General features: G+C 31.8%; 1 long non-coding RNA gene across 1 annotated transcript; it reads right to left on the bottom strand.

Moving 5' to 3' along the window:
• Window positions 1-221: 221 nt before the first annotated feature.
• On the bottom strand, window positions 222-9,538 carry LOC140609516 (uncharacterized). Its single transcript, XR_012011330.1, has 2 exons — window positions 9,436-9,538; window positions 222-498 (listed from the first exon to the last, which is right to left on the bottom strand). It is a non-coding gene; the product is annotated as an uncharacterized lncRNA (long non-coding RNA).
• Between the last annotated feature and the right edge of the window lie 3,539 nt (window positions 9,539-13,077).

Here is a 13,077-nt window from a genome sequence, read left to right as displayed (position 1 = left end):
AAAATAGCCAATAAGCATTCTCTCCTGACATACTACTTTTAAGAATATATTAATATTTTCCTCTTTCACATATAGATGGTATAATTTCTTCTACCTTTAATTAAGCAGTATAAAATTTGATGTGCATATTTCTTCATCTTTCTTCTAGGCAAATATAAATGCATATTGTAGCAGTTATCTTTTACTTCATAGTAAACTACATTAAAACGTAGAGGCTTAAATCAATAACCACTTATATGTTCTTTATTTTGTGGATTAGCCATTTGGATAGGAACCAGTCTGGAATATCTTATCTGTGTATCACATGGTTCTGGCTGGCCTTGGTCATCCAATTTTGGTCAGTTATAATGTTGGCTTCAGCTGGATTGTCCTGAAGAGTCCTGTGAACCTGGCTGGTTGATTATTGGGGTTGTTACTCTGTCCACCTTGATTCTTTCCCATATGATATCTAATCTTCCAGAGATTATAGCAAGCTTCTTTATATGACTGTGAAAACATCTGAGGAAGGTGAAAACATGAGAGAGAGAGAGATGTTAGTATATTGCTTAAATGAGATGGCAGTCTGTTTGCCTTTTAGCTCTGGTGCTTACTTGATATATCTTGAGCAAATTATTTATCTTTTATGATTTCAACATGAATAAAATGAATGGACTAATTATTACATAGTGAAAGAAAGCTGTGAAATAACAATTTGTTATTATAATCATATATGCTTTATAATTGTACTATTATTAATATGATATTAATATGATATTAATATAAGCATATATAATCATATATGCTTTATAATTGTACTATTATTAATATTATATTAATATTATATTAATATGATATTAATATGATCTAATATAATATAATAATATTATATATTAATATATAATCACAACATAAATATATAATTATATCATTACAATAATACATAGAAATATAAATAAAAGCATGAAAGATAGGTTTAAGTATCAGAAAATATGAAACTATAACATTGGAAAGAAACTGGAGACTAAATAAATTGTGAAATATGGAATATAATAAAAATAGAGTAGATGATAGTAAGAGATATAGAAGATCAAACTTAAAAGAGCCAAGAAACCCAAATCAAAAAAAGGGGGAAGTAAAAAGAAAAAAAAATATAGGTACAATGGCCCAATAAATGTAAAATTTATTTTTTCCCAAAAAAGAAATTTATGTTCCTGAATAAGAAAATCTGTATATAGGAAGTATATACTTTATACTTGAAAAAAATTAATCTAGTCCACTTGAGAAATATATCAGTAAAACTGGGCTTCAAAGGAAAAACAGGGATCCCTGGGTGGCGCAGCGGTTTGGCGCCTGCCTTTGGCCCAGGGCGTGATCCTGGAGACCCAGGATCGAATCCCACGTCGGGCTCCCGGTGCATGGAGCCTGCTTCTCCCTCTGCCTGTGTCTCTGCCTCTCTCTCTCTCTCTCTCTGTGACTATCATAAATAAAAAAATAAATAAATAAATAAATAAACAAAGGAAAAACAAAATCCTCAATGCCTCTAGCACAAAAACTAAAACAGTTAAAAGGTATAGAAAGTCAGTTTGACATCAAACATTTCTACAACAACATTGAATTCAAAAGAAGAATGAAGCATTACTTATAAAATAATAAACTATAATCTAAGGGTTTTATACCCAGACAAACTGTCACTGAATGGTCAAATATATACATACATAACTGATGAGCATGTAATTCTCACATGAATAATTTTGAGGAACCTGTCAAAGGGTTTATTCACTAAGGACATGATTAGAAAAGTAGCAAAGGACTAGTTGTGATTATTGGATGAATTTAAAACTATATGTATTAGTAAACCAAAGGTGCAATAAAAATGAAATTTGTTGTTGTTGTTTCTCTAATGTGAAATGGTTGAGTAAAACCTCTAAAACTGTATATCTTCTTCATGTATGAAAGTAAGGTTTTTCTATATATATGAGAACAGGCTTATAGGACTTAGATATTATTATATTATTGGATTGGTATAATAAGATTATATATTTAGACAGAACATTTTATAATTTCAAAATGGTCAGATATTTATGAAAATCTTAGCTAACAAAAATATTACAATGTTGGGTTTTAATGTCAAATAGGCTAATCGGTAGATTTAAAAGTTGCTAAAAATTAACATTACAATTAAGTCATAAGGGCCTATAATGAAATTCTCTTCCCCATACTTTTCAACGGAAAAAAAAAAAAAAAACACTAAAAGGAGAAGAAAGAGATCAAAAGTTGTGTAAATGCAATGGAGTAAAGCATTATGAAACAGTCTAGAGTATTTAAGAATTGCTCCTTTTCCCCCTTTTTTGTATTTTCCAATAATTCTCTACTGACATAAAAAAGGAAGTAAATACAAACATATTATAAATAAAGCATCAAAATGATATCTATAGCAGATAAAATGAAACATATCAAATCATAACAGCTTTTATTTTGGGGTCTAATACAATTTGTTATAGGGGCACCTGGGTGGCTCATTTGGTTAAATGTCCAACTCTCGATTTTGGGTCAGGTCATGATCTCAGGATTGTGAAATCAAGCAGTTGCCTCAGGCTCCATCCCTGTTAAGATTCTCTCCCTCCCTCTTCCTCTGCCCCTCCCCAACTTTTCTCTCTCTCTCTCTAAAAAAAAAAAAAAAAAAAAAAAAAGAAAAGAAAAAAAAAGTAATGATGTTTTCCTGTTTATTTATTTTGAGCTTTCAATTCTTTTGGAGTGAACATCCCATTAACTGAAATAAGCTTTAAGGTCTTACACATAGGATATAGTCCAACAACATAGGATGTAGTCCAAAGAAAGTCAATTAGAGATTTTTAAGAGAAGAGGGAAAAGAAGAGAGAAAGAGACTTCTGAAATCTAAAATAAAGATGTAAATATTACCAAAAACCTTCCGTTCTGTAATTATATAGTGCATTTGAGTTCAAGAGTTGGAAAATAAGGTATTGAGAGATATATTGTCTTACTTAAATTTTGTTTCTTCCTGAAAGAAAGCAAACATTTTTGTGAATGCTGAAATTAATTTCAAATAATTATTATTAAATGCTTTTATGAGATACAATCATGTGCAATCTCTTCCATCAAAAAAAAATAGATACAGAAGGGATGCTTGGATGGCTCAGTGGTTGAGCATCTATCTGCCTTTGGCTCAGGCATGATCCCAGGATTCTGGGATTGAGTCCCACATCAGGCTCCCTGCAGGGAGCCTGCTTCTCCCTCTGCCTGTGTCTCTGCCTCTCTCTGCGTCTCTCATAAATAAATAAAATAAATAAAATCTTTTTTAAAAAAACCACTTAGATACAGAAGACAGAGAAGTACTGTCTAATGCATGTTGTATTGACCTTTAAATATACAATGATTAATATTGAATTAAATCTCATGGCACTGAAGTATTGTTCTTTAGGTCTCTAAGATAACAGAGTCCTAGACATTAACTTTCAAATAATTTTAGAATACATAGAAGAAAACTTGAGAAAACCAGATATTTTTCCTGTAGTGTGTCTTTGTCAACATTGTTTTAAGTCAGTTATTGGATTATGATCTGTTTGTCACTGATTTATATTATAAGTAACTATAAAATAAACAGTTTATCTCTCTTGCTTAAAATGATTACTGCATGTTTTAAATATTGCATGTGGTCTGGCTTTGACTCCAGGTTGCCATTGACAACTCTAAGTTAAAAACATACCTTCACTGTGACTTTGCTTCCACCTCTACTAAATAGAGATCATTTATTCAATTATTCAACACATAGTTACCGATTATGACACCTGTTGATAGGATGAGTTATACTATGGTAATATACTTCCTAACTTTCAGTGGTTACATACCACAAGTCTACTTCCCTACTTCCCTGTCCTGCAAATCCACTCTGGATCCTCCATGTGTACACTGAGCATTCCAGGATGCTGCAATCTTTTGGCACCTCTTTATGAACATGAACTTCCACGAACTTCCCACAAGGAAGAAAAAGGAGGTTGAAGAGTCAAGAATCAACAATTAAATGCAGCCACCTAGAAATAACATTTAGCATTTTCATTCACATTTCCTTGACAAAGCATGTAGTATGTCCACCACTAACTTCAGAGTACTAAGAAAGAACAATTATCCATGTGATGAAAGAATAGATTCGCTCTAATAGGCAGTGAAAGTGCTCACCACAATCCCCTTCAGGTTGTTAGATGTTGTCCTTAACTCAGCAGATAGAACAGTTAACAGGAAAGTCCAAATCATTGGATCTCATGGACCTTAAATTATAATAATGGTGATGGAGTAGGCTATACAGATAACAAACAGATAGAAAATATATAATACACCACAGAATGAGAAATGTCATAGGAAAAAAGAAAGTAGCCTGAGTAGGATAGCAAATGAAAGGAAAAGACGGCAAAAGTTGCTTATAAATCAATTCTAATGTAGTTGGAAGGTGTGGAAGACTGTACTGATAAGGTGCTATTTGAATAGGGGCCTAAATGCAGCAAACTGTAAATATTTGGAAGAGGGAACAGTAAATGTAAAGGTATGCAGCAGTAAGGTTGTAGCTTACCATTTTAAGAAACAGCTAAGAGGCCAATGTGGCTAGAAATGAGTGAGTTGTAAAATGTAAAGTGAGAATGAGTGGTGGGCAATAAATTAATTCTGAATTTTTAGAAGCTATTGACTATAAAATTTTCAGATACATCTGGATAGTCAAGTAACAGAATTAATGAAAAATAATTCTGTGTTTTGTGATAAGAAGGCTAGAAAAATGAAGTTGTCTTTTATTGAGATATAAAAGACTACAGAATTAGATTAAGAGGGTTAGAAATGAAAACTTTCTTGTCACATATGTGCTGTTTGAAATGCTTGTTAGCTATCTAAGTAAAGAATTTGTGTAAATTGCTGGATTTATAACTTCAAATCTGAAGTTAATATAAATGGTCTATGTTGGAATAAATATAGGGTAGTCACTAACATTTTAAATATGCTAAAAGCCATGAGACCAAATAAAATCACCTAGGAAGTGATTGGAAAATAGAGAAAATATGGGATAAGCAAGTCCTAATATACTCTATAGTCTAACAGTGAAAAAAAGTAGGAGAGAGAGAGAGAGAATATACATTCCAGAAAAGAATGCAATGAATTGTGTTAAATGCTGCTGGATAATTCAAATAAAGGCAAACAGAGAGGCTGTCAGTAGTAACAATGGTCAGTTTATTCTCATGGGGATAAATGAAATGATATGTACAAACCATTAAGCCTAGTATTTACTTGGTAAGAATTCAATAAATGCTTATTAATATTACTATTTTGAGGCTGGTGTTATTCTGTTGTGAAAGTTCATTCATAGGTTGTGATTGATCTTAATGACATTCAGTTGAATAAGACTCATGGCACTGAATAACTGGTGTAATATAAAAGAAAGAGATTGAGGGAGAATGCCAATCTCACCCTGTCATCTTCAAATGATGCAAACACTTTGAAGGAAAAGAAGTTACCTATGTGAACTTAGAGAGGACAAATAATGAACAAAGGCATCAAAAGTAAAAGAACAGGGAACATTGTAAGATCTAAACTGATTCTTATGATTAAAGGAAAAGGAAGTATATAGTGATGATGGGAGAGGAAGCTAGAATGTTAGGCATGGGCTATTTTAGAACGAATTTTATATGCCATTCTAAAAAAATTCTGAAAAAAAATAAAGTAAAAAATAAAAAATAAAAAAATTCTGATTTTTTTTAATGCAAGGGAGTACCACTGAAAAATTTTAAGTAAGGGAAGCATATCCTCTCCAATGAATTATTGAAAATTCACTCTAGTAAAAAAAAAATGGAGAATGGATTTTAAATGTGAAAAAAGCAATCTGAAAGTTCATTATATTTAGTACTGAATTAAGTTGAAGACAGTATGTTTGAAAAAGAGAAGAGGGATTTGAAACAAATTTAAAAGTTAAGACAAATTTGATTTGATAAACAATATAAGTTGATGAAGAATAAAGATGAGTCTTAGATAACTTCCAAATCTCTAATAAATGTGTCATGTTCAATAATAATTCTACTCACTAGTATAAAAATACATTCTAGAAAACCAAAAATTTAGAAAGAAGTAGATACATTCTCTTTTTGATTGATTGACTTTGAAAGAGCTTAGAGAAGGGACAGGACGCTGTTGGGAGTATAAGTTTAAAGTGCAGGAAAGAAGATGTGGTTTTTGTTATGGCATTAAAAAATATCAGCATGAAAGTGGTGGCTGAACCCAATTTGTTTGTTTATCATTTTTTCTTCAGTAATTTGTCCAGCACACTTAGAGTGAGAATAGAATACTGTTCATGGATGGCCCCCACCAATAAATCCCTGCTAAGACAGGCTATCCCATGTCAACTTGAACATTACTTATTTATTAGCCCAACATTATTTTAAGAAAAGAGTTTCAGTTCTTCTAGGCACTAGGAAAGTTAAATGATCAATAATTGAATATTCTCATTAACTTAAGAATAGATGGTCAAGGGAAGGGTATTAATGGACAAGTGCTTCATTGAGGAAAAACCAGAAAATATTAGTGTAGTAAAAATTTTAATAGTGAACCATCCCATAAATGAATGGGTGGGTCTTATTCAAGATGATGTTAAAAAATTTGGGAATCCCTCTCAATAAGAAATATTTTATGTATAATATTAATAGGAAATTCATCTCTGTAAGAACTATGAATTATATTCATTATTCTATTTCTCAAGACTCCTCTTTGTCATTGATAAGCTTAATCCATGAATCTAAAATTAGTTTTGTATTTTCTTGTTGGCTAAGGTAGAAGGATAGATATCCCATTTACTGCACAATAATACTAGATTCACAGGATATCACTACTGTAAGGGACTTGAGTAATACAGAAACAGACAAAGGAAGTGGGGTTCTAGCTGTTGAAGTAATTTTTTGCTTTATATTTAACAGTCACTTTTAGAAATGCAAATGGGTAGAGAGTTTCTAAGAATATTGGGTAATCAAAGAGCAGAGTGTGTTGGATCAGGCTCCCTCTCATTCTCTCTCTCTCTCTCTCTCTCTCCCATACACACATCTACACCCACATCCACACAACAACCCACCCATACACACACACACACACACACACACACACACACACACACAAACCCTTCAAATCAATTAGAATTATTTCATTCAGAGAGCAGGACATGCTGTGTGCTAATCCAGCTAGACAGCTTTTACCGTAATTAAAGTAATGAATGATGCAAAGGCAAAATAAACAGGTGCCCTTCAGGCTTAGGTCAGTCTTCACACATGCAGGCTTCTCACCAAATTATTTGTTCTATTAGATCATTGTTGTAGTTCCTGCTGACTAAACTTCCAGATGTCCCTGGTGTTTTTTTTTTTTTTTTTTTTTTTTTTTTTTTTTTTTAGCTTGGAGTTCAATTGGCCTGTGAGCTACCAATATCCTCTTATTAGGTTCCTTTGGCTTAAATTAATCATTATTACCTTATGGTACTTGGATTTGAGAATCGTAGGTGAAATACTATGTGGCCAAATATTCAAGTTATTTGAAAATCTATTATAAATTAAAATTATGCCTAGTCTAATGTTCAAATAAATTTTAAGAGGAGGTACATTCTTAAACATTACATTCCACAATATTTCCTTCTGCTAAATTTGATTAAAGGTAGAAAAGGAGGTACCCAGGTATCCTTTACTTTCTTCAATCTAAATATAGTTGGTTTATATTTACTATTTCTAAGACTGAATAGGCAATAAGTAATGAAGCAAATGGGCCAGCCACTACCATTCAAATCTAAAAAAGCTATGCTTTCAAAACTTGTATCTTGATATTTACTGTTATTTTGCTGTTCTCTATGAAGATCAGCTTTATTTGGAATCGAATGCGTAGCTGAGGTTCTGATTGCTTTGGAGCATCAGAGGTTCCTTGGCTATTTACAAAAGACTCAGAATGTTTACCTTGGAGAGCTGGGCAGATTTGGTAAAGAGAATGTATCTCAATTTAAATTGTTTTCTAGAGACTTTTCTGAACTTTCCCTTTGCACAAGGACTTTTTTTCACCTGGTTTTTGAACTACAAAAGATTTAACAGGTATTTCATTAGCTATATCATTCATAACAATTGCCTTTAAATACTCAGTATTTTTTGTGAAGACTAGTTATCCATCCAGTTTCTTAATATGTCTCAGATTTATTAACTCCAAAGATGTTTCTTTTCTTTAAAAAAAAAAAAAAATATATATATATATATATATATATTTGAGAAAGAGAGCACAAGCAGGGAGAGTGGCAGGCAGAGGTAGAGAGAGGGTGCTCCTTCAAAGAGATTTCTATATCTATAGAGAAAAAAAAATGTTTAGTTGCCTGGGAAAGTAATTTCTACCTGTCATTGAGCTTAAAGCTTTTACTTCCTGTGGTGGATTCTTGGGCATGGTAGTAGGTTTGCTGTTTTAACCTAGATGCAGAATTTTTTTCCATAAAAATGTGAAAAGATTAAAGGTTTTTTCTTCCGGTATAATATACCATTACACCTATAGAACATTTTTAAATAGACATATTCCATAGCTTTGGTGGTGTATTGTACCAATGGTATATTGGTACCGTCAACTCAGGTCATGATCCTAAGATCCTGGGATTGAGCCCAGTGTTGGGCTCCTTACTCAGTGGGGAATCTTTTTCTCCCTCTCTCTGTGCTCCCCCCAGTCATACTCTCTCTTGCTCTCTCTCTCTCAAATTAAATAAGTAAATTTTTTATTTTTTTAAAGATGGAGCCCAACTCAGGGTTAAATCCAGGATCCTGAGATCACGACCTGAATTGAAACTAAGAATCGGATGCTTTAACTGACTGAGCCACCCAGGCGTCCCTAAATAAATAAATTCTTAAAAAAAGAAAACTGCTAAAACGTCATATATGTAAGTAAAGATAATTTTTAATTTACTCATTATTAAAAAATGAGACTTGTTATAGAGCACCTTAGATTTGTATTTATTTGGAGAAATAATTCATCATAAGTAGGAAATAACTAATACATAAAAATCTATCTTTGTTGTGATCCTTGGTTCTCGAAGTTTGGGCAGCCTAGAGAATTTTAACAGGTTTCTGGGAAAGAAGGGCTGTATGTGAGTTGAGTTTTGAGTGACACCATCTTTACTGACAATTAATAATAAATTTTAAAAATATTCCAGCTTTCATTACATTCTTAACTCAAAACATTATTTTTATTTTAACAAAATGTCACTTAACATACAATTAACTACAAAAAAAAATCCCACCAACATACAAAACATACAATTAACTATAATCTCTGAAAGGAACTAATATCAGTCCTCAAATGTTCGTAAAATTTGCTTCTCAAAAATATAAATTTTACAACAGCCAAGTCACTGTTTAAATCAAGCTAGCTGCCACATAAATCAAACTCTAACATCTTATGTCTTACCTTCCATCCTGAGATGATGAATGTCTGATATGAGTGGCTGGTTCTCCTCTGGCTTGTCGCCATGTCATCTGAAACCCATGGCTTCCTCAGCTGTAGAGGAGCCTGGTGAATGAAGCACAGCAGCTTTTAATTGACCTAGCCCAGAAATGACATATATCCCTCTGTTCACTCTTCATTGGTCAGAGGTACTCATATGGCTCTAAACTGACTCTAAGATTGCTGGGAAATACAAAAAAGCCCATATAATTTTTTATGAGGATACCAACATTAACAAAGAAAATTATCATATGATCTCACTCATATGTGGACTTTAAAAAACAAAGCAGAGGATCATAGGGGAAGAGAGGAAAAAATAAAACCAGGTGAAATCAGAGAGGGAGACAAAGCATAAGAGACTCTTGATTATAGGAGACAAACTGAGGGTTGCTGAAGGGGGTGGGGAGATGGAGTAACTGGGTGATAAACATTAAGGAGGACATGATGTACTGAGCACTGGGTGTTATAAGACTGATGAATCACCAACATCTACCTCTAAAAGCAATAATACATTATATATTAATTAACTGAATTTAAATAAAATTTTTTAAAAGAAAGTCTATCCCTTTCTCCACCAAAGCTGTAACATTGATTGGAAAATTCTCATCGAAAAATGATTTGGTACTTGATAAATGAAACTGAAGTATTGTCAATTATTAGGGAAAATAAGAGAGAGATGAAACTACTGAATTCAAATTTTGAAACTTATTGCCATCAGTAGTTTTATCTTCATCGTCCTAGAAGAGTAACTTGTCAGTGCTTAAAGTTAGCACAGGAGTGACTATATAAATACAATTACATTATAAAGCTTAGCTCTTTTAGAATTTGTCATGGTACCAAATCAGTTCCAGCATTCTGAGATAAGGTGGTAAGTTTAGAAAACTAAAAGAAAAGCTTTGGAAAAATTTTTTTTCTTTAAAGTACTTATGTTTTATTTGGGAAGAAAATATTAGGGCTATACAATGGCATTGTAACTCAGGCCAAGAAGAGTGATTTACCCAAAGTGGGAATTCCATGATATTCAAAAGTTGTAATTAATTTTAAAGATATTGTAGAGAAATAATCTTTAATTCCCTCCAGTTTCTCCAACTACTTGTTATACAGAAGAGTTAAGGCCAATAAATAGGTAGAAAACTTAGTTTTCTCGAAGGGAGAGAGAAGTTAGCTAACATTTATTGAAGTCTTATATACTGGGCACAAAACATTAGTCCTCTCACATATACTTCAGAAAAAGTAGTACTGTTATTATATTTTTTAAATAAATGAGGAAATCAAATCATGTATTTAATAAGTGAAAGAGCTTGAATTGTAATTTCAATTTGGGTCCAAAATACCTGTATTTTCTTCTATACCTTAAACTAGAAGTCTATAATATTTTTTCATAGCCCATCCATACTATTTAAAATAAATAATCAAGAATATCCAATATATATGAAGTTCTATATTTGTATATATTTTCTACAATGTATTATGCACATTATAAAATAAACACAAAAATAGAAATCTTGAATAGGTAAAGAACAAAAAGAAGTAGAGGTTCTAACATTTTCCTTTCTATATGTCAGTAGAATATCTTTGTGAACTTTTCAAAAAAGACATTTGTGGGAAACAGACTCTATTTTAAACTTTTTATTTTGAAATAATTATAAACTCACAAGAAGTTGCAAAAAATAATAGAGAAATTTCATGCAACCTTCTTTCTTCTTCAGTGGTAACACCTTTCATATCAAAATGAGGAAATTATACTGACACACTACAATTAACTAGACTCAAGATTTTACTCAGATATCACACCTCCAAATATAGATTTTTATGAACAAGATGATCTTGTTATTTAGAAAAATAAGAAACTAATCTGTGATACATTTGGAATGTGCTTTTTTAATTCACTGAGCTTTTAAAATGTATAATCAACAAGCAATGAAAGTTTATAGCTCTTCCAGGATGTCAGGATTTCATAGTGTCTAAGAGCACATGCTCAGCCTTAGTATAAAACCCAGTGTCCATATTTATTCTGTGCCTTAGTTTATTCATTTTTATAATGGAGCTAATAATAGTTATGAACTTTATAGGATATTAGCTCATATTAGAAGTTAGAATGCTCCAAGTTATAGAGGAAGAGATATAGAGAGTTCAATCTAATTCCCTGAGATCCAATTACTAATTAAATATCAAGCTGGATTTAATTCAGTGACTTCCACCTGAGTGCTGTTTCTGCAGTGGTACATGTCTCCTTCCCAGGCAAGGAGGAGGGATAGAATAGAAAGTACTGCAGAATAACTCTTGTATTTGTAGACCTGTGATTCATTGTTTATTGCTTGCTTTTGTTAATTATCCCTATCAAAAACCTCAAGATTTCTCCAAATATTCAAAGGTCAGTTTTAGCCAATGATTAATAAAATACATTATTGTACATTGTACCCTACTGGTTTAAAAGTCATACATATTACAAAAGTAATCAGCAAAAACATCTTTATTTGAGACTAATTATATCCTGAAAAATCTGGTTTTCCCTTTGGGTAAATGATTCCAAGTTCTAGTTGTCATTTATATTTTCATTTAATTCTTTAAAAAAATTTAATCTTATAAAGACTTTCAGAGTCTTTAACAACATCAGTGAATTACACAAACAAACAGTTCATTGTTATTTATCTAAGGTGTCGCCTAAGGCTGCTTGGGGAATAGTAGATAGTTCTAAGTTAAAGACAAATTTGTTGCTACAGATCGATATGTAAACCAGAACATTCAGTATCAATTTTTTTTTGTACAAACTTAACCCCAAGTTTTAAGAAAACATCCATATTAAACATAGACGTGTTCTGTTTAAAGCCACAGTATGAAGCTACAGCCAATTCCAGTTCAAAATCACATTGAATAGTTTTTTCCAGTCATATGGGAAATTTTTATTTAATTTTCTAACATTTTCTCAAAGTAATCTTCACATGGGTTTTGGATAAATGTAAACATTAACTGTTGCTATTATCCTAGTTTTATTTTAAAAGAATTATATTTACTATACCTACAAATAGTTCACACGAAGCAAGAAACCTAATATTTATATTTTACAATAAATATTATGAATATCTCTCTCAGGGAAAGAAACTGTTTAGATAATCTGCTTTTCACAGAAAATCTTGCTTTTAAATCTTAGAGACTATAGTTTTTCATTTTAGCTTTTTTTCATTTTAGAGACAGTTTTCGCTGTCAAAGTAAAATAGTGCCTTTTAGCTATAGTTAAGAAACTTTTTTTTTTTTTTTTTGCAAAGGGGGAAAATTATGGAAGCTGTAAATAAGTAATGATTGCCAAAGATCAGAGGAATTTTACATAAGACCAAAGCAATTTAATCTGATGCTTTGATACAAGTTTGTAAATAATTCAGCATAATGATAATAATGGCATCTTGAGAATTCCTAGCAACTGAATTGCCCTTGAAGGTATTCAAAGATGATTAGAAATTGAATAGTTTTAAGTCATGAGTTAATTTTTGATTTTCTTTTCCAATGTGGGGGTGAAGTGTACTCTCTTAAATAGTTGCTACCCAATCTCTTTAATGTAAATACAAAAAAAATGTTAATATACTGGTCCTCTGTGTAGTAGAATCCACT

The sequence above is a fragment of the Canis lupus genome, chromosome 18 (assembly GCF_048164855.1).
Source record: "Canis lupus baileyi chromosome 18, mCanLup2.hap1, whole genome shotgun sequence".
NCBI classification, from domain to species: domain Eukaryota; kingdom Metazoa; phylum Chordata; class Mammalia; order Carnivora; family Canidae; genus Canis; species Canis lupus.
This window is presented reverse-complemented; position numbering and strand designations above follow the sequence as displayed.